A 27148-nucleotide genomic window follows, 5' to 3' on the forward strand; every position below is an offset into this window, starting at 1 on the left:
AAAAAAATAAAACCTTAGGGGTGCCTGGGTGGCTCAGTTGATTAAGCGTCTGACTCTTGACTTTGGCTCAGGTCATGATCTCATGGTTTGTGAGTTTGAGTCCTACATGGGGCTCTGTGCTGGCAGTGTGGAGCCTGCTTGGGATTCTGTCTCCCTCTCTCTGCCCCTCCCCTGCTTGCTCTCAATCTCTCTCTCAAAATAAATAAAAATAGACTTTAAAAAACCTTAAAAAAAAGAGTTATTTGGGTTCCGATTTCTAAGTGGCTTTGCTTTGTAAAGCATTCTAATAGACAGGAGATGAAAAGACCGCTTTTATGCCAGTGACTTATTTTATTGCATTTTTCAAGAATGACTATAATTTCAGAACGGGAACTCAATCTGATTTGCTGCAAGATCACCAATTAGGAAATCTTAGGGACTAGGGTGACCTGAAAGTGTGAATATAATTTTAGTTGGTCTCTTTTCTTAATCCCCTTTTTTAAAGTTTATTTATTTCTTTTTGAGAGAGAGAGAGAGAAAGAGAAAGAGAAAGAATGTACACATGCACTTGAGTGGGGGAAGGGCAAAGAGACAGGGAGAGAGAGAATCCCAAGTAGGCTCTGCACTGTCAGCGCAGGGCCCCAGGCGGGGCTCGACCTCATGAACCATGAGATCATGACCTGAGCCAAAATCAAGAGTCAGATGCTCAACTAACTGAGCGACCCAGGCGCCCCAATTTTAACTGGTCTCTTAATACAATGATGAAATGCTATAGAATGCATCAAAAAACTTTTGAAATCAAAGTTTTGTCAAAGATTAATCTGTCTTCATACTGCTTTACCCTGAGGGCAAGGGGCCTCCCAGTGTCAGTTGTGGTATATTGGACTAGAACCAGAACAAGTGTTTCAGTGGGTCGTCACAACAAGGGGCCCAGAGATGAGTGGTAGAGGTAAGGGGGGGAAACAGGAAGGCTGGACAAGGGAAGAGCAACACCCAAGTGTGATTTTTACATAGTTGTTGTATTGTGTCACTTTTGTCCTTTGAGATGCAGACTTTTAAAAAGGGGGTGGCGGTGGGGGTGGGGGGTGGGCGCCTGGCTGGCTCAGTCCATGGAGTACGAGGCTCTTGATCTTGGGATCGTGAGTTCAAGCCCCACGTTGGGTATAGAGATTACTTTAAAAAATATCGTTAAATAGAATTAGGAATGAAAGAAGTTTATGAGAGACCTGACAAACACGAAAGGCGTGGGAAGCCAGAACTGGGCTGGGAGAGTTTTAGGCCATGATGCAGATCCAGCGCGTATGAAAGGAAAGGAGGGGGTGGCAGGTTTGGGCAGGGAGAGCCTCAGATAGCTCTGCAGCTGTGGCGAGGCCCTGGCCAACTGATTGAGGGAGCCCGATTGGGCAGAAACGGCCAATCCCTAGTGTTCTTGCTGTGGTCAGTCACTGCTGGAGGCTGCCTGGGAAGGAGGCACCTCCAGCTCAAAAGCCAGGTTGAATCCTGGGACCCTGGTGGCAGTAACAGCTGGAGGTGTCACCTAACTGCAGTTCCTGTAGCTGAACGCCAAGTTCCTTCCTGACTAGAGATCCAGGTGGCGCATCTCATGGCTGCCTTCCACAGGAACCTCAGTTGCTTGAGCAGGGAGGCTCTATTTAAAGAGTAAATGAGGTAAAATTTCCATCTTAGATCCCCATCTTAGTCCCTAGGCTTGAAAGGGCTGGAATGAACCCCCATGTCTTCTCTCTTCCAGTTGGAAGCACCTTGTCCTCTCCGGGGCACGCCTTTTCTAGCCCTGGAATTGGCCATGGTAGCAGCAGGATTCCTCTTTTGTGGTGTCTGTGATCCTTTGAGTTGGGTCATTGTGGCTTCATTGTGGTATTGTATTACAGGATGGGCAGGAGAAATGCATCAAGTGAAAGACATGAACGTATCCATGAATGAGGGCAGCTAGAATGAGAACCTGTTGATTACTCTTACTTCCTAGAAGTTCCCTAGAACTAGAAGTTCTAGATGTCAACAGTCTTTCAGTTTCCAACCAGGTTGTCAGACCTGCATTGTAGACGGGGCTACTGGGTATAGTTGTGTTGGTTGTGCACTGTTCAAAGGCATCTGGATATAAAGGGATGAGAGGGCCCAGGTGGGGTTGTATCAGTCCAGAGATAGGGGTGCCATTTTGCAGTTTTGCCTTGTTATATTCACACAAAGGTGCCTGATAATGCTAAAGAAGGCCTTAGTCAAAGGTGAGTTTAGTAGGCTTTCCCCGGTTTCACTACTAGCTGATTTTTGCTTGCTGTTTACCTTAAATTTGCATGTATGTACTTATTTTTTATCTTATCTTATTTTTTTAGTTTATTTAATTTTTTTAGTAATCTCGACACCGAATTTGGGGCTCAAACTCACAACCCTGAGATCAAGAGTCGCATGCTCTTCTCACTGAGCCAGCCAGGTGCCCCTGCATTTGTGTGTTTAAATAAATGCAAATGATGTGAAACGAAAGCGAAACTTCTACCCGCTTAGGTCCTACTTTATATTAGTTATAGTGAATGCTAACTGGTTAAAGACAAATCCCAAAATAGCCACTTAAGACTCTCAAAGTTGATTTCTCCCTTACATCAGTCTGGTGTGAGTCGGGGGCAGTCTGGGCAGTTAGACATTTGTTAGAGACTCAAGCCTGTGAACGTTCATCCTTAACGCCTGGCTGCTGGGTTGCACTGGATGTACCAGCATTCAGGGGAAGATTCACGGAGGATACTGCAGGAGATCCTACGGGCCGGGCCTGGAAGTGATGCACATCATTTCCACCCAGGCTCTACTGGCCAGTTTCAGTCACACGGCCCCACCTGGATGCTGAGGGACTGGAAAACATCTCTGTGGCTGCCAGGCAGAGGACAGCAGCAATATCGGTGAATACTGGCGATCTCTTTCCAGACATGGTATCCACTCCCGACCGCATTTGTGTCAGTATTAAGAAAACTTTAATCAGAAAAATGAAAGACCTGTAAGCACCCATATATCCACCGTCTAGATCTGCAGTTAACATTTTGCTACATTTGCTTTATATATATATCCATCTGTTCATCCTTCCATCCGTCATCCTATCTTATTTTGGGGGGCATTTCAAAGAAATGAGGGTTACCTCCATCATTCTACATAGTATGCTATGCCTCTTATGCCTGTATTATTTCTTGACTTAGTAGCTTTCAAGGCTATATACTAACCTTTACTGTGAAACTTCAGGAATTAGTGCATTTTTACTAGTATATGCCTCTACTCTCCCCTCCCCCCCATTTCTGCAAGTCATACATAAATTTTCTGATGTTCTTGTCAGTATGGTAAAATGCCAATGGGGGAATATAGTTGTGGGTATATAGTCTTTTACTGTATTTCACTTTAGAATTCTAGGGAAATTGGGGCACCTGGGTGGCTCAGTCGGTTAAACATCCAACTCTTGATTTCAGCTTAGGTCATGGTCGCATCAGCCTCTGCACTGACAGTACGGAACCTGCTTGGGATTCTCTCTCTCCCTTTCTCTCTGCCCCTCTTCTGTTTGCCCTCTCTCTCTCAAAAAATAAATAAACTAAAAAAAAAAAAATTAGAATTCTAAGGAATTCTATTGTTTACCATCTTCCTTCCTTCCTTCCTTCCTTCCTTCCTTCCTTCCTTCCTTCCTTCCACCTGCATTTCTTCACTGACCAACTTTAAACAGTGTCCTTGGCTAGGTAAATGAGGATATAACATCTTCAAATTTCAACTGTCTTTTCCATTTTATCCTCCACACCCTGTCCTGGTCTGCCTCTCAACCTTTCATGTAGCTAGAATGTTCTGTTCCATAATTAGTATAATTAAATCTTCTGTGCATTGTCTGTAGATTGAAAGTTGAAAACTAATCAGTATTTAACATATTAGGATCACATATGTATTATTTACTGGACAACCAGGGAGTGCATTTAGACTTAGAGAGAAGGAAATGTAATCTTACATTGCTTACCTTGTGACCTGTGGCAGAAGACATTACTTTAAAAGAAAAGCAAGGAGTAAGATTGGAAGGGAGGTAGTGCAGGTATTATAATTATTTACTTTTAAAATGATCTTAACATGCTTTTATCCTGTTTTGGAGCTTCTCACTTTTACTTCCATTGTTATGGAGAATTTATTTTCTTTTTGAAGATGAAAAGCAGGGTGGTTAAGACTTTGGGCTCTGGAGCCAGACTGTGCAAATCCCAGTTTTGTCACTTCCAGCTCTGAGACTTTAGACAAGTGATTTAGGCTTTCCGAGCCTCGGTTTTGTCATCTAGAAAAGGAGTTACTAATATAACGTACCTCATAAGGTTGTTGTTAAAACCGGTGAAGCGTTAGAACAGCCTCGCACATAGAAAGTGTCCGAGAAGCATGTTTTAGTTTGGACTTGGTTCCCCCTGGTCCTGTCTCACTCTTGGGTTAGCCCACTACTTCGCTGATCCTTCTCTGTTTTTGCATTCCTTTGCTTTGGCTGGAGTATTTCCTGTGGTCCTCTATATATTCTGTCACTCTCTATATTCACCTTTTTCTTACAGTTTTCCTGTTGACTTTTAAAATTCCATTTTCTCTTTCCAAAATATTTTTTGTTGTCTGCTTGATCTTATTCATCGAAGTTTGGGGCTTGGGGGAGGGGAGTGGTGTTGGTCGGAAGGCTTGAGTCAAGTGAATTAATGGCTTCTGTTGGCATTAAATTTCAAGGACTCATCAGAGTTTTTACAATATTCACTAAGAAGAGAATATTCTCAGAATAAGAATTTTCCTCAGATGTATTTTGTACCATGGAAGGACTTCAGAGTGGAACTAGTGTTCTGAGAGATATACTTTGGAAAATGTGCTCTTTTAGGATTAAAAATGATGTATATATCAAAGAGCAGTGATAATACATAGAAAAAACAGATAAGATAAAAAATGTCTATTACTGTAATAAATGTGAATGGGTTAAAATCTCTGTTAAAAAAAAAGACCCCCTTCCAGATTAAGACAGAAAGCAAAATGTACATGCTGCATATATTTAGGTTCCTGTTAGGTCTGATAAACCAGTCCAGTTTTTTAAAGTCTTACATACTTAATAATTACATTTATAAACAGAGATGCTTAACTCCTCTTATATATCTCAGAACACACATTCTATGTATGTGTGTATATGTAAGATGCACACTTCAAATTAAAATTACAAATTAATTGCTCAATTACACATTTTAGATCGGAATCAGGGGCTGATCTGAACTCTTTATACGTCTAATTCCCCTAAATGTTAAAAATAGAATCCCAAACTGCAAGTATTTCTTAGTACATAATACTGCTTACACACATACGTAATTACATAATTACTACTCATTTAATTCTTATTTTATTTTATTTTTTTAAGTAGGCTCCATCTCCAACGAGGGGCTTGAACTCACGACCCCTGAGATCAAGAGCCACATGCTTCACCTACTGAACCAACCAGGCACCCCTCATTTAATTGTTTTAAATACTTCTCTACTTGATTCTGAATCATTTTAGGATTAAAAAGTTAGTTTAGGGGGCGCCTGGGTGGCTCAGTCGGTTGAGCGTCCGGCTTCGGCTCAGGTCACGATCTCGCGATCCATGAGTTCGAGCCCCGCGTCGGGCTCTGGGCTGATGGCTCAGAGCCTGGAGCCTGCTTCAGATTCTGTGTCTCCCTCTCTCTCTGCCCTCCCCCATTCATGCTCTGTCTCTCTCTGTCTCAAAAATAAATAAATATTAAAAAAATAAAGTTAGTTTACGTAAGTATTTTTTTATAAATAACACAGGAATTTCATCCCAGGTGAGGCTTTTAAGCAACAGAGGCCTCTAGCAGGGACAAGGACAGGATTGTTACTCTGGACTCCAAATACCCACTGGAGCTCCTTTTGCTGTGGTGGGAGCATATTTGGTTTGAGCATGTACAAAGATAGTCTACGCATGATAGGTTTTCTCAACCTTTATGTGAGGATCTGTTGTTTTACCTTGTCTTTACTGGTAGTTTTTCTGGGTGTAGAATTCTAGGTTCAAGATCTTTGTAATCTCTCTGCACAGTGATTTCAAAACTTGAGGAAGGAGATGGTCATAATGCCCATTGTGACAAACAAACTTAGATTTAAGTTATATTTTCCTTAATTCTTAACAGCTCCTAATTGGGAGCCTTAGACCTCCGTTCAAATGGCCACAAAGAAGAGTTTGTACGTCTTTGGCATTTAGATATAAATATTTCCCCTCTGACTCCAAAGACTTGTGACTTGATAGAACACTACCTGCTTTTCTTCCACTTTCTGTCTCGTAAGGCCAGTATCTTTCTTGACAGTAATACAAAATGTCATTTAATTGTGCCTATCTCTGTGGCTTTAATTGTGCCTATCTCTATGGCTTTGTCTGACCTACAGAGTCATTCTACTGAAACAATAGTATCAGTGACAGACTTTCCTCCCCTACCCTCCACAGGCACCACAGGGTACCTTAAATCAGACAGGACCTTCTATGTTGAAGAAGAAAAAGTAGCATTTACAAACTCCAGCACATTAACCAGCAAACCTTGGAAGAGTGACTCCTGCAGAACCTGTTAGAAATGCATTAAAATAGACTCACAAGTAAAAATGAGAGAATTCAACAATATGTCTTACACAGTTTTTCTAAACTGTTCATGGAATGGTTAAAACATTGACCTGTCCTGTTCCAGAAAGAAAGCCTCATTACAGTCTCTTAAGGGAAATTTTATGGTCACTCTATTATATCATAATGCAGTAAAACTGTAGATAATAAAAGTTGAAATTTAAAAAACTTAATCCATTTGGTAAAGTTTGACCCAAGAAAGAACTGAGAACAACAATTTATTAAAAAATGATTATGGAGTGCTTCATCAAGTTACAAATAAGCAAGTTCGTTCCTCTGAAATTTTTTGATGTCTGAAAAGAAACAATGAAAATAAGTTAATTACTATACTCAGAAAATTAGGAAATAAACAAGAAAATAAATCTGGGAAAACAGGAAGGTGTTTTTTGAAAAGGCAGAAATTAATGAAGCAGATTATAACTGTGGCTGTTTCATCCTTCTCTTTTTTTTCTTTTTTCTTTTGAGTTTTAAATTTTTATTTATTTTTGAGAAAGATACAGAGAGCAAGTGCGGGAGGGGCAGAGAGAGGAGACAGAATCCCATGCAGGCTCTACACTGTCAGCGCAGAGCCCGATGCAGGGCTTAACCTCACGAATATTGAGATCATGACCGGAGCCAAAATCAAGAGTTGGACACTTAACCGCCTGAGCCACCCAGGTACCCCATGTCTCACCCTCCTCTTACCCACCCTCTTACCACCTAGTACACTGCCTGATACATGCTTGGCACATGGTAAATATTTGTTGAACGAATGGATATATGAATGAACAAAAAAGAAAAAGAACACCTTCAGTTAAAAATGTAAGAGTATGTTTTTTGTTAAAACAATGAAGTAGAGAAAACAAAAAACAATGTCTAACCGTAGTTAGACTAAGAAAAAGAAGAGAACAGAAATATCCCAGATTTGCATTTAAGAATGCACATATTCAAAGACGTGGTTTAAAAAAATAGAATAAAAATATAAAATTTTGATGAACTTGAAAATGAAACTATAAAATCAGTTCCTGAAGAAACGAAACAGTTGGACAGAAGAGTAATTTTGGAAGACATCACAAAGTAACTTAAAAGCTCCAAAAATAACCCTGAACCCAGATGATTTAATAGGTAAAGTTCTTTAAATACAAGAAGAGCATTTCCGTGATATTTAAAGTCATCTAGTGCCTTGTTTCCCAAAGATTACCATAGTATAGAGGGTACAGGTAATGATTTGAGGTATATACAGATGACTGTTTCTTATTTTAATAATTTCAAATGTGTGAGAAAAATTATAACTAGTACATCAAATCTATGCTGCTTAGGGTGAAGTTGGGCTAAAAGAAAAAGTCAATATTAAGTTCGTGCAAAAAAAAATTAAATATATAATCAGACAAGTAAGTACAAATAGAATTGTGAAGGTGATACTCAAATAATAGAATCTTGGAAAATATTCTGAAGTATGTAAAAGATGGAAAACATTCCAATTTATTTTCACAAAAGTAATACTTATACTGTGAAGCCAAAACCTTTCAAAGATAGCGCTAAGAAAGCCAGAGTACCTTCTTACTGATGTTGATATACAAGTCCTAATCGAAATATAAGCCAAGTTTAATCCAACCATATATTTAAAAACTGTTATGCCACTGTAAAACTGGTTCATTCCAAGAATGCAATGATATTATTCTATGAATTTATGCCAACAGTGAATTTAAAGAAAAAAATTTTCATCTGTATATCAGTAATACATTTAATAAAATTTAACATATACCTTAGAAACATTTAATAGGAATGAATGGATCCTTTCTTAAGATAATAAATAAAATGGTCTGAAAGCTGCACACACCATGCTTAACAGGAAACTAAAAACATTCCTGTAAAGGTCAGGAAAATAACAGCGGTGCCCATACAGGACATTGTTTTCAGATAGACTAGCCAAAGCAGTAAGATGTTTAAAAATAATATTTATTGAAAATGAGACAAAAGTAGCATTATTTGTAGGTCCTATAATTTTCTTGCTAGAATAGCCAGGAAGATTAACTGAAAAACTATTAGAATGAATGAGAATTCAGTAAATAGCTAGGAAATGCATGCATATGTATTTATATAATTTTGTTATATATATTTTATATTCTCTATATAAAATTTTGTTATATATATTTTATATTATATATATGCAATATATCATATTTGTATGAATATGCATATACATGCAGTATGTGTGTATGTAGGTATGTGTGTTTATATCAGTAGCTTTATGCTAATAATAACCAGAAACAGTGGTTTATTAGAAGGTCACATTCACACTATAAGAAATGTGTATAGAATCTGGGGGAGAAATAAGGAATGTATAAGACCTCTGTAGTAAACAGTAAATTCTTAGAGAGTTAGATCCTAGTGATGATGGCACAAATGTCCTCTGTTAATTGGAGATACTGTCCTTCAGAAGATCAGAAATCGTTGCTGAATTTTGTAACATACCTTTTTGCCATTCATCTTGATGTTATGATTTTTCTGGTTAGACATATGATTTCACGGATTTAAAATTTTTTTCCCTGGGGAGTCTGGGTGGCTCGGTTGGTTAAGCGTCTGACTCTTGATTTCAGCTCAGGTCATGATTTCACAGTTTGTGAGTTCGAGCCCTGTATCTGTTTTCCTGCTCTCTCTCTTTCTCTCACTCTCTCCGCCCCCCTGCACCCTTTTACCCCTCTCCCATTTGCACTTGAGCTCGCTCACTCTCTCTCTGAAAATAAATAAACTTAAAAAAAATTTTCCTCTTATAATCCCATTTTAGGTCAGATTTTCCTTAATACCCCTTTTGGTTTTTTTTTTTTTTTTTTTTAACATGAAAGATGAATTATTGTAAGTTTTTATTGGTTCCTTGTTGCCTTATATGGGTAAAAGGGTGTGTGTGCAAGGTTAGCTCTGAAGTTTCTGATAACTTTAATATCCTATGATTTTATGTTTTTAGACTCTTTTTTCAGTGAGTTCTATGCCCACCATGGGGCTCGTACTCACGACCCTGAGATAAGGAGTCTTGTGCTCCACTGACTGGGCCAGCCAGGTGTCCCTATGATTTTTTTAGACTTAAACTTTCTAAGTCAGGTATTTTGTGGGTGGAGGAGACTGGGGTTTTCTTTGTTGAGCTTGTCACCCAGATGTGCTTTAGGTATGAGCTTTCTGGCCAGTTGAACTCTGTTTTACTTTCTTAAAAAGTTTGCTATGGCTCCAGTCAGATGAGACCAGCCTGTGTGGTCGTATCCTAGAAGCATCATGAAGGCGCCGAGCATTTTGAAGGTTTCTGCGTCTCCTCATGAAGAAAGCAGTGTCCCCATGACAAAGCAGTCCCCTGGGACCGTCCTTCTACCAGACCCGTCCCATTGGCCTGGCCTCACCCCTGCTGCTCAGCGTCAGGAGATGCCACTTCCCCAGTCGGCCGGCCCACTTCTGACTTGGCCTTCGATGCCCTCTGGTGCCCGGCCTTCACGTGGACATCGCAGGGCGGTTTGTTCTCCAGCTGAGGGAGAACTACCCGAGAAGGCTTAATTGCCCCCCTCATCTCATCTCCACAGCCCCCAACACTCCCCAGAGGCCCTAGCGAACAGCCCGGCTCTAATGAATTGATGGCAGCCGCCCCTTGTATTTCCTGGAAATTTTTTAAATCTCAGGAGAAGGTAGGCTTTATATTTTAAAATCGATGTGGTTGGCCACATATTTAAAACCGAGATTTAAAAAAAAAAATCACTTACTGGTATGAACTTCAGAAAAGCTTCTTTCACAGAAAGAGATTTTGCACATTCCACACCACTACAAAGATAACCCAGATATCCTGGGCCAGCGACTCCCCTGGGGCCGGGCACGGGGGCCACCCCTGTCAGAGGCCCCACAGGCCACGGGCAGTATCTCCCTGTGGCTTTTCGCAATTCCCACCCATTCGTGGATACCCTCTCTCCAGTGACCTGCCCGCTTCATCGTTTTTAACCTCTGCTCCGTTACTTTGGAAAAATTAGTCTTTTTTCCCTTCGCTTCTTCACGCTCCTCCCCTCTCCAGCTCCGTGTTCCAAATTGAACCTAATTATGGATAAGTGTTCAGATTAGGGGTTATGATAAAGCTGGAAAGGTAAAGTCATACATTTTGACCTGAAACTCTATCCAATGAAGAACCAGTGCCAACAGCCTCCCAAGCCCTTGAAAAATCCCCTTTGTTTTATCTGCCAGAGAATTCATTTTTCTTCCTCTAATTGGTCCTGCTTTTCTCTCTACCAGCAGCCAAATTAAAAAAAAAAAAAAAATCTTGAAGGTTAAATGATCAGCAGTCTAACCTTCTGATTTATTCACAGATAAACAAGGAGTCCATTCAAAGTGGTCCTAGAACTATTCTGAAAATTCTCTGTTTATACTTGCGTTTTGGTCTCTTCTGCTCTGCCCTTCCTTCAGTCTGAGTACATTCCGTTGCGCGTGTTACGTGCAGTTAGTTATAGGCCGGACCAGAGACGTGATGAGACCGTCTCTCTTTGCAGGTTACGTTTGTGTGTGGGTGTTGTTTGCTTGCGCGCGTTTGTGTGTCCACGTGCCCCTCACACCTTCCCTGACACCCTCACTTTCTGTGGCATTCTGCTTTTGTGCTTTATGCCCTGGTGAGGGTTTTCAAAACCAGTAGTTGTAGGTGATTAAGAAAGAAGGAATGAAAATCAAGGAGACAACAGTAATTGGAGCGGGGGTTACATTTTCGTGGAAGCTGCACGTTAAAATGTCCTCTTGTTTGTCCTAAATTCTCGTATCCGGAGCCTTAGGCTAAACACTTTAGATACAAGATAGTCCTTGAGGCATTATGGACAATCCTGCTTTTCCTTTACTGTCACAGCACCGGTTCTGTTACCAGCCTGGACTCCGGGGGTGGGGTGGGGATGGTGCTGGGGGCCTCTTGATGGCTTCGGTCCGTCCATGTCCGCGTGCTGGGCTCCCCTCACTCATCCTCAGTCCCCGTGTGCCTGGAAACCAGTAACTAAAGCAGCCAGAACCGTGTCTAAACCAGAAGGGCTTCTCCTGATCAACAAAAAGGTGTGAGGTTTGGGCACAGACAGTTTTAGCTTCTCCGGAGACCTCTTTCTGTTCTGCTGGTTGAGGACAGCATCTCAGGGGGCCGAGTATCTCCGGCTGTACAGTGCAGTCCTAGTGAGATAAAGTATTTTCGCACACGCGGGCGTGGGCACACGCCGTCCCCTCGCCTCAGCCTTCCCCTGAGATGCACGGGCCTCCCGGGAACCACCCCGCGCCCCTTCTCCGTGCCCTGTGCCCGGATGCTCCTCTCACAGAACTGGTCCACGGACTCCTCCGCAGGTCGACCAGAAGTCCCCCTTGTCCAGGCTAAGTCCCAGTTAACACCTGTTGCGGGTCAGTGTACGCCCATTATTTTCATTTTCAAAAATGCCATTTGCAAGATAAATGTTACCTCCATCCTACTTTTCATCCTTTCAGGCTTCTTCAGCCCTGACGTCACCTCCTCAGGTAGACCCTTCCGCACCTGGTAGGCTTCCTTTCTCCGAAGCTGGACGGGATCCTTTGTTTGCCCTGCTTGCTGACTGGCCCTCAGGGCTTGGTCGGGCTGAGCCAGGGGTTTGTGAGAAGCAGATACATTTAGGCTTCTTTCAGCCTCGGGACCCACGCAGGGCCAGGCTGGGAGGAAGTGAGAGAGGAGGCACTAGGTGCAGGAGAAGGGGAGGGATGTGCAAGGGGAAGGGGAGGTGAAGCGGAGGAATGCAGGGGAGAGTGAGGTCCAGGGGGGAGCAAGGAAGGACAGAACGTGGGCGCGTGCTGCGGACCAGGATTTATGGGAAGCTTCACTAATGCGATTGTGCCCCCTCGAGAAATTTTAATGTCCTCTACCACTCAAGGCTGTAAGAGTCAGATGTGAGGGTTTCAGATTTGAGGCCGTGTGCGGTCAGCTTGAAGGGACTGATACCGCAAGAGACGTCTGGTGAGGCTTGATTATAAGTGGATTACGTGAAATAAACAAACTCCAGTTTTTTCTAGGTGATTTTTTTCTGGGAGTATTAGACAAAACAGGGGATTCAGAGGCACACGTTCAGGCTCGTCTCTCCTTTTTTGACCTTGATGGGTTTTCATGTGCGTAAAGGGCTTGAGCTCCATCTACGATGTCCCTTCCACCTTTTAGAACTGTATGATTTCGTCATACATGGCGGCCAGACTAGAAAGCATTTTGAAGTTCTACAGAGTACTATTTTTTTTTTTTCCAATTGCAGGCCAGAAAGGAAAACTTCCAAATAAGGATGCATAAGATACTCAGTGAGACAAAGGGAAACAATAACTAAAATACAAGTCTAGCCTTTGCCCTGGCATGAAAAGAATGCAGACTGGTAACTGACCTAAAGGTTTCTGTTTCATTTCATATTTAGGTGAAATGGTCAGCTTTGACCATTATTCCCAAAAAAATGTCTCTTCAGACTTTTAAAATATTTGTGTAATATTGAGACGATTGTATTATCCTTGACAACACTGAGGTCGCTTTTACCTGTAAAAAAATGCCGTGCCTAATTGTGTATGTACCAGGAGCAGTGCTTGAAAAGCTAAATTTAGCAAAATTAATCCGGGCTCACAAATGATCACGGTAGACCTTCAATAAACACCCCTGCCTAATACCATGACAAACATTGTGAGGTCGCCTCCCGGTGGCTTAGCCATCTAACGTGGAGGAATGTTTCAGCAAGGAGAGTAATTTGATTTCATCAAAAAGTAAGCACACGGGCCATTCAGACTGTAATTGTCAGGGTTATACCCAAGGATGAGAAACGTCTGACCAGTGAATGAACAGAGCTGAGTGCGAAGTGACACTGAGTATGTCGTATGTCTTTGTAAAATGGACAGTCCAGAGGACACACATTGGCCAACCTCATTGGTCTTCTGCAGCATCTCAAAATTTTTTGAGTAAGAATATTTTCATGGGGACTTTGAGTAAGAATATTTTTCAGGGGGTCTGCCTTTCACAGACATTTACTTACCTCTCCCGCTCCCCAGGCAATTGAATTGTTGACCTTTGACCTTTGATTAAAAAAAAAAAATGTCTTGGGGCGCCTGGGTGGCGCAGTCGGTTAAGCGTCCGACTTCAGCCAGGTCACGATCTCGCGGCCCGTGAGTTCGAGCCCCGCGTCAGGCTCTGGGCTGATGGCTCGGAGCCTGGAGCCTGTTTCCGATTCTGTGTCTCCCTCTCTCTCTGCCCCTCCCCCGTTCATGCTCTGTCTCTCTCTGTCCCAAAAATAAATAAAAAACGTTGAAAAAAAAAAAAAATTTAAAAAAAAAAATGTCTAATTACTAAAATAGTAAAAACTAAATAGTCCTGGTTGCTTACTGGGAAATCCACCTTGAGACAGAGATTTGCGTGTAGAAAGTTTGTGGAGGGCACCCGTGGAAATAATATCTAGGGTTGGGGGGTGAAGGAAACAGGTTCTGGCAGAGAGAGAAGGTGAAATGTGATAGGACCATCACCGTTGTCTCAGTCCCCAGGGCCTGGAGCTAGGATGGTCCTCCAGGGTCATCCCAAATTGAGACCACGTGGTCAGACCTTTGTGCCTTCTTCCCATCAGCCATGGGAAGGCTTCAGGGGAGAATCTGTTTCCTTGCTTTTTCTAGCAGTCTTCATTTCCTTTATGAATTCTGCCCCGATGGGGACATTGTGATAGCCTGAATGCCAAAAAAAAAAAAAAAACCCAAAAACCAAAAAAACAAAACAACCCAAAAAACAAAAAAACAAAAACATTCACTCACTAGTTTCTTCCTTAAAAAGTTCACTCTCAGGGAGTTGGCTCCACGGCTGACCACAGGTTCTGCCTGCACACGGATAGGCCTGACTCACTCCCGTCCACTCCTTCCTGCCGCCCTCGCCCTCGTCAGGGCCTGTTTCCCCGTGACATCTAGCCAGCGCCCCACGAGCACCTGCTTTGTGCCTGTGGCTAGGGGAGAGGCCAGGTCACTGCTTGCCCTGCAGAGTGGAGGGTGAGAGGGGCCTCATGGTAGAATTAAAAAAATATACATCTGCTCCCTGGTTCCAGGCACAGAGCTCCTAAAACCCTTGGAATTTTTGAGAGGAGCATCTTTTGTTATTCATAATAAGCCCCTTTCAACCGCACTCCAGTTTATGCTAATTGTGGTGACTCTTGGAGGATGGGGCTGGTTGCCCGAGGAACCAAGCACGTGATGAGAGGGCTGGAACCTTCAGCCCCACCCCCCACCCCTGGGGAGGGAAGAGGGGTTTGGAGATTGAGTTTAACCACCAGTGGCGAGTGAACCGATCAGTCGTGCCTACCTAATGGCACCGCAGTAAAAATTCTAAACAGTGGGTTTTGGAGAGCTTCCAGGCTGCTGAGCACGCCAAGGTTATGGGAAGGTAGCACACCCGAAGAGGGCGGGCAAGCCCCATGCTCACCCCACGCCTTGCCCTCTGCATCTTGCATCTGGCCGATCCTGAGTTGTGTCCTTTGCAATAAGCTGGTGATCTAGTAAGTAAACAGCCTTCTGAGTCGTAGGAGTCGTTACAGCAAGTTATCCGAAGTGCAGGTGACAGCCAGGGACTGGCACCTGAAGTGGGACCGGTCCCGTGGGACTGAGTCCTTAACCTGTGGGGTCTGTGCTAAGTGCAGGTAGTTAGTGTCATAGTTGAGTTGTAGGACACCAGTTGGTGTCCAGATAGTTTGGAGAAGTGGTTGGTGCGCGTGTCGGGGGCGGGGGGTAGGGGGTGGGGGAGGAGACGTATGCATTTGGTCTCAGGAGTCAGTGTGAGCACAGAGGGAAATGAGTTGTTCTTTTAGGGCCTCTTGCCGGCCTTGACCAACCCCTGCGTTCTTCTCCCTTCGCCAGTGTCAGTGGAGTGTCCCTTCAGAGTGAAGTGTCTGGAGTGACCCCTTCACTGGGGACACAGCCCCTCGAGCCTGGAGCAGGATTGAGCCCCCCGACAGGATTAGTCATGGCTGAGCTCCTGCCTCTGACCCCATCTTCAGCCGGTCAGAACTCCTTACCTCCAGCCACTGGCCGGGGAACACCTGCTCGAAGCTGGCCTGGGTGCTTTTGGATTCAGACGTTTGTAGTATGTCTCCTGCTGGGGGGGGGGGGGGGGTGTGTCCCTCTTCCTTAATCTCGCCTGGTGCCTGGCTGTCCCCTTCAGGTCTCTGTACTCTTCTCTGCCTCAGCTTAGTTTTCTCCCATCGCTTTCTTCTTGCCATCTGGCTTTCCTGTTGTGCTGGAGATCTTTCCGATCTTCCTTCAAGTCTCTTAATTTTCAAAAACCTTCTATTCATGTCTTTATCCTTTTTCTTTATCCTTTTCCTAATTCATTGCCTGGATGTTCTGTGGTTCAGTATTACTGAACATCAGTATTTTGCGCGGGGAAAGCAATCTTTTCCTGATGCCAAGTCCTCCCTTCTCATCAAGGCGTTTTGCTTTCAGATCTTCCTGAGCGTGGATGGGAGACTTTCTAAAGGCGTGTTTACCACACCGGCCTTGTGGAAGGAGCTTTCTCTGGGCCTCAGCAGGACAGAGGTGGGAGAGCGGGTTGGATGAAGGATAAGCTTCGGGGCGGCATCCCCACAGCCTTTGAACGTCCCCTTCTGCCTCATATCTGGGTTTGAATCCAGATGTGTGTGAATCAGTGTAGAAAACAGAACCGCACAGAACGTGGCACATCAAATAGAGAATATTCCTTTAATAAATTCAGCCTGATTTCAACTGCATTTAGTCCCCTTGGCTTATGTAAATGTACAAATTCCTGCAAATCCCTCAACGTGTATAAGCTTTTCCTTCTTAATATTTAACAGCATGGGCCCTGGAGCCAGAGTTACTGCATATTCTTATCCTGGCTTCGCTGATTTACTAGCTGTGGGATCCTGGGCTAGTGTCTTAATCTATTGCTTTGTTTTCCCTCCTCTATAAAATGGGAATAATAACACTGTGCTGAGTGCTCAGGACAGTGTAACATTCTTAAACAGTGCCTGAAAGTAATGAATTTTCGAAAAATGTTAATAAAATCTTAACAAATAAATTAACAGTAAATCTTAAGGTCTCAATAAATGTTAGCCCATGCTTTTTTTCTTCCTCCTCCAGCCTCTCATCTTATTGCTTCTTTTCTGTGGTTTTCCTTAAGGTAGATGATGTTTCATTTATCTACCAAATGTCTATAAGAGTGCTTCCTTTCCCCAACTCCAGGCCCCACCGTCCCCCTCTTCTTGGCCCGCCCCAAGGTGCTTTTGGGATAGTCAAGGATTGTATTAGTTTCCTGTTGCTGCTGTAACAAGATACCACAAACTTCCTGGCTTAAGGCAACACACATTTGTTTTCTTAGAGTTCTGGAGATTAGAAGTCTGGAATGAAGGTGTGGGCAAGGCCGTGTTCCTTCTGGAGACTTCAGGGCAAACTTATTTCTTTCCCTTTTCCAACTTCAAGGCCACTTGCACCTTCTGCCGTATTTATTTCACGGTTCATTGCTACAACCTCTGGTTCCATCCTCACATGTCCTTTTTCTGCCTTTGACCCGCCCGCCTCCCTCTCGTAAGACCCCTGTGATTACGCTGAGCCCACCAGATAATGCAAGATAATCTCCTCAAGTCAAGAGCCTTCACTTGATCACACCTGCAAAGTCCCTTTGCCATGTAACGCATTCACAGGTTCCAGGGATTAGGGTGTGGGCATCACTGGGGGCACTATTCAGCTTACGGCAGGAAGGAGGCTATGTGAGAAACCTTACTAGAGAACACTCCCCTCACAGTGGTGCTTTACGAGGTGTGGAACTCAGGCCAGGAAGCGGTCTTTCTTCCTGGGGACACTGGGAAAGGTTTCACAGAAGAGGGACGTTTGAGCTGAGTCTTAAGGCTTGAAGAAGCCTTTGCTAGGGGTTGGGCGGGCTCTTAGGCAGAGGAAATAGCGCACGCCAAGAAATGGGGTTGTGACAGAACCCAGCAGTTTTGGGGGCTGGTTAGATCTCTGGATGTTGCCAGAACATTAAGGAGGGGTGGTAGGCAAAGAAATGTGTGGTGTGGATCCAGAGCGTGCCATGATTACGGGTCCGGAATGTATCCCGTGAAGGGAGGGGAACCAGTGGAGCTGTTTTGGTATTTGTTTTTAAATATGAATATTTTACCTGATTATGTAAGTAATACGTCTCACTTTATAGAAAATGACATTAAAGAATGTATCCAGAAAATAAAAATCATTCATAATCCTGCCACTCAGGATAATAATGACTTGACATTTCTTTGTGGTGTGGTTATGGAGCCTTTTTTTTATTAGAAATTTTTAATGTTTGTTTATTTTTGAGAGAGAGAGTGGGGGAGGGGCAGAGAGAGAGGGAGAGAGACATCTGAAGCGGGCTCTATGGAGACAGCAGAGAGCACAATGTGGGGCTCGAATTCACCAACTGTGAGATCATGACCTGAGCCTAAATCGGATGCTTAACTGGCTGAGCCACCAGGAGCCCCTGCTGAGCCTTTTTACACACACACACACACACACACACACACACACGCACACACACACACACACACACTTTCACATAGTTAAATCGTGTTGTATATTCCAATTCATATCTTGACTTCTTTATTTAACAGTGTATCATAAATTTTCTTCACGTCATGGGGTGCCTGGGTGGTTTAGTTGGTTAAGCATCCGACTTCGGCTCAGGTCATGATCTCACAGTTGGTGAGTTCGACCCCCACATCGGGCTCTGTGCTGACAGCTCAGAGCCCAGAGCCTGCTTCGGATTCTGTGTCTCCCTCTCTTTCTCTCAGCCCTCCCCCCACTCATGCTCTGTCTCTTTCTGTGTCAAAAATAAATAAACGTTTAAAAAAAGTAAAAAATAATTCTTCGTGTCATTAAATATTCCCCAATATTTTTAACATCTCCATAATATTCTATTATTCCATGTGGTATTGTATTCTACTCCCATCATTTTCTTTTTAATTTTAAAAGGGAAGGCCCTTTTTATTAATTTTTTTTAATTTTAAAAGGGCTCAACTACCATAATTTATTTAATGCTCCTGTTGTTGGATCCAATATTTTTCTCTATTTTAAATAATTCTAATATATAAGTCTGTGTTTAAGTTTTTACTGACTGTATCTTTAGTCTCAGTTCTTTTAAGTTTTATTTGTTTATTTTGAGAGAGAGAGAGAGAGAGCGCAAGCGAGCGCATGAGTAGGGGAGGGGCAGAGAGAGCGAGGGAGAGAGAAAATCGCAAGCAGGCTCCATGCCATCAATGCAGAGCCTGATGTGGGGCTCGAACTCACAAACCATAAGATCATGACCTGAGCTGAAATCAAGAGTCGGATGCTTAACCGACTGAGCCACCCAGCAAGATGTCCCTAGACTAAATTCTTAAGTAGATATTTACTCGGCCAAAATATATAAGATCATTTGTAAACTTCTTGATATGTATCTCTGTTATAAAATACATAGAGCTGTGTAGGAAAGTGTTGGTCTCATGGCAGTCTTACCAGCATTATGATCCTGAAGAATTCTCCCTAATTTGTTAGGCAAAAAAAGTACTTCATTGTTTTAATTTGCAGGTCTACTGAGTTTCACATATACATTGGTCATTTGTTTCCTGGGATTTGTCTATTTCTAACTTTTCTCAGTGTTCCAGTGGGGTTTTAATGTTATTCTTATTTATTCTGTGGTATGTTAACATTGTCAATCCATTTCTGTTATATTGTTGCAGATAATTTCTGCAGTTTTCTTTTTTTTTTTTTTTTTGGTAGTATATTGATTATTATGTTTGTTTTGAAATATAAAAGTCTAAAACTGTAATGGGGCATATTTATTTTTTCCATTGTGATTTCTTACATTATTTCTAGGCTTAGAAAGATTTGTCACACCCAAAGGTCAGATGTTTTTGGGTTTCATATTATATTTTATAATATTTATATATTTAATACATTTGGAATGTTCTTTGGTCTATGACTTACAGTGTTTTTAAAACATTTGGCAATTATTCCAGTAGCATTTACTGAGCAAGATTTCTTTTCCTCATTGATTTGAATTTTCTATTTTTTAATTTTCTGTTAGATACTTATATATTCTTGGATATATTTGCTGTTCTCTATATCCTACTTCATTGATTACATGATTTTAACTTTTGTGGCCATGTAATATTTTAGTATCTGGTAAATCAAGTTCTCTTCATTGTTTGTTTCTTTGTTTGTTTTTAGTATTTTTTCCTGTTTATTCTTTCAAGTGAGTATTTAAGTCACTTTATCTGGTTTCAGAAAAAACATCTACTTGTAAAATTTGGTGAAATTGCATTACTTTAGGGGATGAATCTGCACATTTTTCAGTATTGAGCCTTTCTTTCTAGGAGTGTGATGTCTTCATTATCTTTTATATTGCCTAGTAAATTAAAAAAAAATTCTTTTTAAGTAGGCTCCATGCCCAACATGGGGCTTGAACTCACAACCCTGATATCAGGAGTTGCATGCTCTACTGACTGAGCTAGCCAGACAGCCCCACTCTAGTAAAATTTTTAACTTTTTCTCTGTAAAGGGAGAAATGAACTAAAGGCATTGTATTTAGATCGGATGACTGGGGAAATGGTGGTATCACTAAGTGAGACACACACACACACACACACACACACACACACACACACACACACATACTTCCCTCCAAGAGAGACCCCGAGAGAGCCCGAGACCAGGAGGTCAGGAGGAGAATTAGAGAGGCAGCCTAAAGAATTCACTTTTAGAAATTTTGAGTTTTAGGGGCACCTGGGTGGCTCGGTTGGTTAAGCGTCTGACCCTTGGTTTCCACTCAGGTCGTGATCTCGCGGTTTCATGGGTTCAAGCCCCACATCGGGCTCTGTGCTGACAGCAGGGAGCCTGCTCAGGATTCTCTCTCTCTCTCCCTCTCTGTGCCCCTCCCCCACTCACTCTGTCTCTGTCTCTCTCAAAATAAATAAATAAACTTAAAAAAAGAAAAGAAATTTTCAGTTTTAGCCGACAGGAACATCTGAATGGTTCTGTTAACTTCTGTGAAGCTGCTGTTTGATTTGTATTAGGGGAAAGCGGTTCCTGGTCAGTGGAGATGGTCTGTATTTTTTCTTTTGACTAAATAAATACCTAACCTCCCATCCCAGGAAACTTCTACTCCTATAGGAGTGGATAACAGGAAGATAGGTTGTTTACAATTCTACTCATTTGCTTTTACCTCCTTGCCCTCAGTCTATCTGGCTTTTCTGAGTTTTAACCTCTTTTCTCTCTCAGGGTGACGCTTTTCAAGATGATGGGGCGAGCGAGATTAGCCCCTCCCTGATTTTAGCGATGTTCTTTTACTCTTTCGTTTGATGACATGTTATTTGCTGGGCTTGTGGTTTCGTCTGTCTGCTCCACTTTGTCCACGGTTCCGTTAGCTCTGTCGAAACCACCTGTTCTCACCACTCATGCTGATCTCCCCTCAAGACACAGCTTAGTTGTGATCCCTTCCTTGACCACCTTCCCTGACCCTCTGGGCTGGGCCTGGTGTCCTGTGCTCCCCAGGTTCCACATTTGCTGTTTTTACTCTATTTGCTGTACTGGATTGCAGCCATCTCCTTACATAGCTGTTACATACATTTCTACATCAGTACCTCGACCGCTGGGCTCGGCACTTACAAGATGTCTAGGAAAGGTTTGTTAAATGCAAGTACTCTGAACTACATTCATGCCAGGGCATAGGGATGGAGAGATTAAACAGATGGTTGGACATCTTATAGCTAGAGATTAATATTTAGGAATGGCTCACATGGAATGGCTATGTGAAGCTTTAGAAGCGGATTACGGAAAGGGTGGCAAAAGACAAGAGCGGTCAGTAATTCCCCCCATCTTGACCCTCCTTGGGTCAGGAGTCTGGGTATATATGGATAGTGCAGCTTAGGCCAGGTCCCGTCTCTTGGCCACTGCTTACAACAGAAAGGATTTTCAGCACAGTAAACACAACAGTGTGCAAGTGTTAACAGCTCTCTTTTCCCCTTCCTGCATTTGGTCTTTGAAGGGACTGCGGGCCCTGCACATCTGAGGAGCTAGCGGTTGGCAGGGACTGTTTCTCCTGTGTTTACTCTCAGAAGCGTGAGATCAGACAGAAGCGTTCCCCATGGCGTGGTGGAAGAGGTCCTAGTGTGCCAGTCCATGCACTTCTGGGTTCTAGAATGAAAACTCCCATTCCTCTGCGTGATGATCTGCCACTGTTGGAGAAGCATTCATGTGCCTGGGTGCCGAAGGTCAAACCCAGATTTGGCAAAGCGAAAGTGTGGTCCACTTTCAGGGGGATTTAATAAGTTGAGATAGAGAGCTCAAGCTGGACATTCTGAACAAGCAAAGCTAAATCAAAGAGACAAGAGGGGCTCCTGGATGGCTTGGTTGGTTAAGTGTCCGCCTTTGGCTCAGGTCATGATGTCATGATCTGTGGGTTCAAGCCCCATGTTGGGCTCTGTGCTGACAGCACGGAGCCTGGAGCCTGCTTCGGATTCTGTGTCTCCCTCTCTCTCTGTCCCTCCCCTGCTTGTGCTCTGTCTCTCTCAAAAATAAACATGAAAAAAATTTAAAAAAGAGACAGAAGAAAGCATTCAACAACAAAAAAGTAGTAAGTAACTCAAAGAGTTTTTTTCCTGATTTGAAACTTTTATTAGATGAAATGCAAAGGATAACGGCCCCATGAGAACTGAATTCGTTTTCTGGAAGCAGCATCTTGTCAGAAACAAAGATACCGATATCATGAGGTGAAATAGGTAACATGTTTGAGAAAGACCAGTGTAGGAAGGTGAGAAAGGAACAGATGGAGAAGACCTGACACATAAAAGGAGAGAACCTAAGCTGAAGGAAATTTTGGGCTTCAAATTAAAAAGGATTCCTAGAAGTCTGGAAAAAGGCATAATTTAATTGCCCAACTACAGCAATAAAGATAAAAATCCTACCGGGGCTCCTGGGTGGCTCAGTCAGTTGAACATCCACTTTTGGCTTGGGTCATGATCTCACAGTTTGTGGGTTTGAACCCTGCATGGGGCTTTGTGCTGACGGCACAGAGCTTGCTTGGGATTCTCTCTCCCTGCCCCTCCACTGCTTGCTTGCTCTCTCTCTCGAAATAAATAAATAAACTTAAAACAAACAAACAAAAAGCCTACCAATTTTTAGACAGGAAGATAGGTCAGTTTTGAAGAGAATTATGATGGTGTTGGAATGCTCACTAGAAGCTCGGATAGCGTCTGTTGGGACTGTTGACCCCAAAGAGCTTTAAGTCTTCTATACCCAGCCATGTTAGCCTGGGTCCTTACCTACAGGCTACGGAAGCTGATTTGCGTTGATTTAGGAAGGAAAAAACATTTTTTAGTGGATATTGAGTTGCTGTGGAATTGGAGAATGAGCCGCAGAGATTGTTCAGCCAAGGAACAGTGCCTAAAATCTCACGCAGAATTGGCTCAGGCTGGACGCTGCTGCTGTGTGCGTGAGCACAGAAAATGCAGTCCACAGCGAGCACCTGGGCCACTGCTTGCCAGGATCTTCATCTTGCTGCAGCCACCATAGCTGCCAGCGAGCATTTCTTCTCATAGTCCTTGCTTTGCAGCACTGGTTGCTGAGCCAAAATCTGGGGCAGGCATAAATACTGTCAGGGTCAAGGGCACACCTTAGCTGCAAAGCGGAGCTGAGAAAGCAAACAGCTGATGTTTTCAGTTTATTCAGTGGGAGGTGGACCCTGCCTTCAACTGAGACTAATGAAGTGGGCAAGTCCTAAGCATAGGGAAGAAAGGTTGGAAAGCTAGGTACTCAGAAAGAGTGCCAGATTCAAATTCTCCTGCCAAGATATCACTTAATGAATCAGAGTGAAAAAGGATATTTTTAGACATGAAGGATTTATATACCCTACTTGAGCAAGCATTCAAATGACCAATTAGAGACTGGTAATTGGATCAGTAGAAACGTCAAGCTAGAGGAAGACCAAGAATATAAGAAAACAGTGGTGAGCAGTGACTCGTGTAGCATGAAGCATTGTGTATATAAATCAAGGATGCGAACTTAGCTGAAATTTTGTAATGTAACTGTAAAGTGGAACTTTTGAAGAGAAGGATCATAATACTTCAAGGAAAATCTAGGAAATAGCCCAGAACTAAAAATTCGAGACTGTCAGCAAAATCCACGATTGCAGGTGGGGGCATTCAAGGCATTCGTATGGAAAATTACTCTAAAATTAATCTCATCTTTGTGGTAAGGAATTGGGGGACATAGTTATTTAACTTTGATGAAGGTTTAGTTAAGACTGTTACGAATGGCCCGTAACCACAAACGGAATAGAAATGCAGAGTATTTCCAAAATGATAGGGATTGAGGTTGATAATGAAGGGTAAGCAGGTCAGAAAGGAATAAAGAGAAGCAATATCAAATGACCAAAGGTGAGGGGAAGGAAAAAAGGTGAAATAAGAGTTAATAAACAGTAAACAAAATGAAGTCAAAACAATAAAGCTAGATAAAAGCCCCAAAATAAACATTCTTAAGCTAAATTCACCTATTAAAAAACAAACATAAGCATTTTAGTGTCAGACAAATCAGAAGGTAAGAACAGAAGCATTGAACAGGACAAAGAGGGATATTTTATACTGACAAAAGCCAAAAACATGCAACTGTCTTTAATCTTTAAGCAACAAAACACATAGAACAAAAATTGGGAATAAAAGGAGAATTTAATTTTTAAACACATACTGATACTAGGAGATGTTAATTATGTGTCTTTTCTAATTTGACAGGCCAGGGAAACTAGACTGCCAACTTGGATGCCCACAGGGACCACGTGGGCAACATTAATATGTGAATTATTGGGTGTAAGACAGCAGAGAAGATGGGAATTGTACAGTGAAGGAGAGATTGCATGCCTTGCCTAAAGGCATTGACATTCATACATTTTAAAGCCCTTTGCCGGCCAAATAAAACATATCTGTAGCTTGCAGGCTGCCAGTTTCCAACCTCCGAAACAAACAAACAAACCAAAAATATAGAGGTTATAAATAAAAGATTCAACAAATTTATAGAACAGGAAATACATATTCTCTAGATCTAGGAATTGTTTATAGGAGTTGATCACGTACTTTGTCACTGGAAATGAAAAGCAAAATATAAAAATTCTGATTCTATATGCAGTCTTCTGTCCTCTTAATCCAGTGAAATGAATGATGGTCAAAAAGACAATTATTTAAAAAAACTACTTAAGAATTCAGGGACACCATTTTTAAATAATCTCTGCACCAAGAGAAAGTCAAAACAAATTATAAATAATCTAGAAACACACAAAGAGAGGAGAGTTTTGTAGCAAAGTGGATGGAATGGAACTGAAGCTGAACTCAGAGGAAAATGTACAATCACAGATGCTTTTATTACCATAGAGAAAAAAGACTGAAAATGTAGGAGTGGAATATTCAACCTATGAAACCAGGAAGAAAGCAAAAGAAAGAGAAATAAATTAATGAGGAAAGCTGGAAGGAATGAAATAGAAGACATAAAACCATAAAGAAGATAAATCAAACCAAATACTAGTACTTTGAAAAGGCAAATAATGGAAATTATTTCTGGTTAAAGAAAAGGAGAGGAAAAACATTAAAAATGGGTAAGGATCTATTGTTAAAGACATGAAAAGTGAAAAATTCGGTGTATACTAATACATTAAAAAAACTGGAGGAAATGGATGAATTTCCCCCTAAATATAAATGTATACAGTAATTCCTGGAAATAATATAAAACTTTAAGTATTATCATTATTAGTTATCATTTTGTTATTAGTGCAATAAGGCAAAACATCTTTTGGCTTAAATATTGGAAAGAAAAATTAGACCCAAGAGTAAGGGAATTGGTAAGTGACTGTATATGAGATAAATATAGAAAGAATATAAGCTTTTTTTTCTATACTAGCAATAACTTCTTCACAGTGGAAATTGAAAAAAAAAAATCCAGTTCAAAGGTGCCATAAAATATTTAGGAATAATTTTACCTAGAATATTCTAGGACATAAGGTAGAAGATGTTAAATCTCACTGTGGTTCATAGAACAAGACTTGAAATAATGGAGAAGCTACTGTTTTCCAGAATGGGCAGATTTAATGTCATAAAATTATTAATCCGTCTCAAATTAGTATGCTCGGAAATGAGACTAATTTCTCCCCAGAATTCTTTCTTTGAGGAAAAAAAGGAAACTCCTTAATTCAAGCCTCAAAAAGTGTCATTTTTAACCAAGGCGGCATGTTCTTAATTACTTTATTCTGAATAACAAAGTAAGACTCAGGGAAGACAGACTAAAATAACCTCAGTTTTAATTTTAGAGTTTTATGGGGGCCACCTGACAGAGTTGGTTTAGAAAAAGGGAGACATTTTTTTTTTCAATTTTTTTTTTAATTGTTTATTTATTTTTGAGAGAGAGACAGAGTGTGAGCAGGGGAGGGGTCAGAGAGAGAGAGGGAGACACAAAATCCGAATCAGGCTCCAGGCTCTGAGTTGTCAGCACAGAGCCCGACACGGGGCTCGAACTCAAAAACCGTGAGATCATGACCTGAGCCGAGGTCGGACGCCTAACGACTGAGCCACCCAGACGCCCCAAAAGGGAGACAAATTTAAAACAAATTTGGTGTTTATTCTACGAAGTATAACCTCATAGTTACAAGCATTCCGTGTTGCTAAATTGAGGCTTTGAAAGATTATGACAGCAAGTGATTGTGTTGTAGGGATCACAAATATATACCGGCAGGAAGCATTTTTTTTTTAGAAGAAATTGACATCATGCCATGTACATATGCTTTTGAGACTTGGTATGAAAATTTCAGTGGCAGCACGATGCAGTCCGTGGATTCAAAAAGCGCCCAAACTCAAAACAGCTTAGATGGTTCTCTGGTCGCCTGGAACAGATGGCTGAAAAGTAGCTGTGGTGTCGATGAAGGCGGTGACGGAGAACGTGCATGTGATGAATCTGGATACAAATTTTCTTGAAATACAAGTATGGGATCAATAATTCTTTTTTTTTTTTTTTCAAATTAAAAAAAATTTTTTTACGTTTATTTATCTATTTTGAGAGACAGAGAAAGAGAGAGAGGGAGAGGCAGAATCCCAAGCAGGCCATGCACTGTCAGCACAGAGCTTGACGTGGGGCTCGATCTCACAAACCCTGACATCACGACCTGAGCTGAAACCGAGTCATACGCTTAACCCACTGAGCCCCCCCAGGTGCCCCTGGGATCAATATTTCTAAATGAATATATTTTACGTAATACGATTTTAAATATGAACATATAGATATAATTTTAATATATTAATATGCATTCTGTAATACGATAAGACATTATTACTAACATGTAATATACAATTTATTGAAGTACATGTTTTATATATAATATGTAATACATATTACATACTAAATATAAGTGAGTAATATATAAATTAAAGTAGGGATTTGACTGTAGTAATAAAAGCTTACTCAAGTTGGTCAAGAAGTTTTTTTTTTTTGTTTTTTTTTTTAATTTTTTTTTTTTTTCAACATTTTTTATTTATTTTTGGGACAGAGAGAGACAGAGCAT

General features: G+C 41.8%; 1 protein-coding gene and 1 long non-coding RNA gene across 9 annotated transcripts in view; both read left to right on the top strand.

The window, feature by feature from the left end:
- Window positions 1-27148, top strand: part of SPECC1 (sperm antigen with calponin homology and coiled-coil domains 1) — a 283596-nt gene that overhangs the window by 134829 nt on the left and 121619 nt on the right. The window lies entirely within an intron of this gene.
- Window positions 14327-16666, top strand: LOC109245809 (uncharacterized). The gene is made up of 2 exons (XR_002071085.2): window positions 14327-15092; window positions 16036-16666. It is a non-coding gene; the product is annotated as an uncharacterized LOC109245809 (long non-coding RNA).

Source organism: Panthera pardus, unplaced genomic scaffold, assembly GCF_024362965.1.
Source record: "Panthera pardus isolate Hobbes unplaced genomic scaffold, ASM2436296v1 HiC_scaffold_3, whole genome shotgun sequence".
NCBI classification, from domain to species: domain Eukaryota; kingdom Metazoa; phylum Chordata; class Mammalia; order Carnivora; family Felidae; genus Panthera; species Panthera pardus.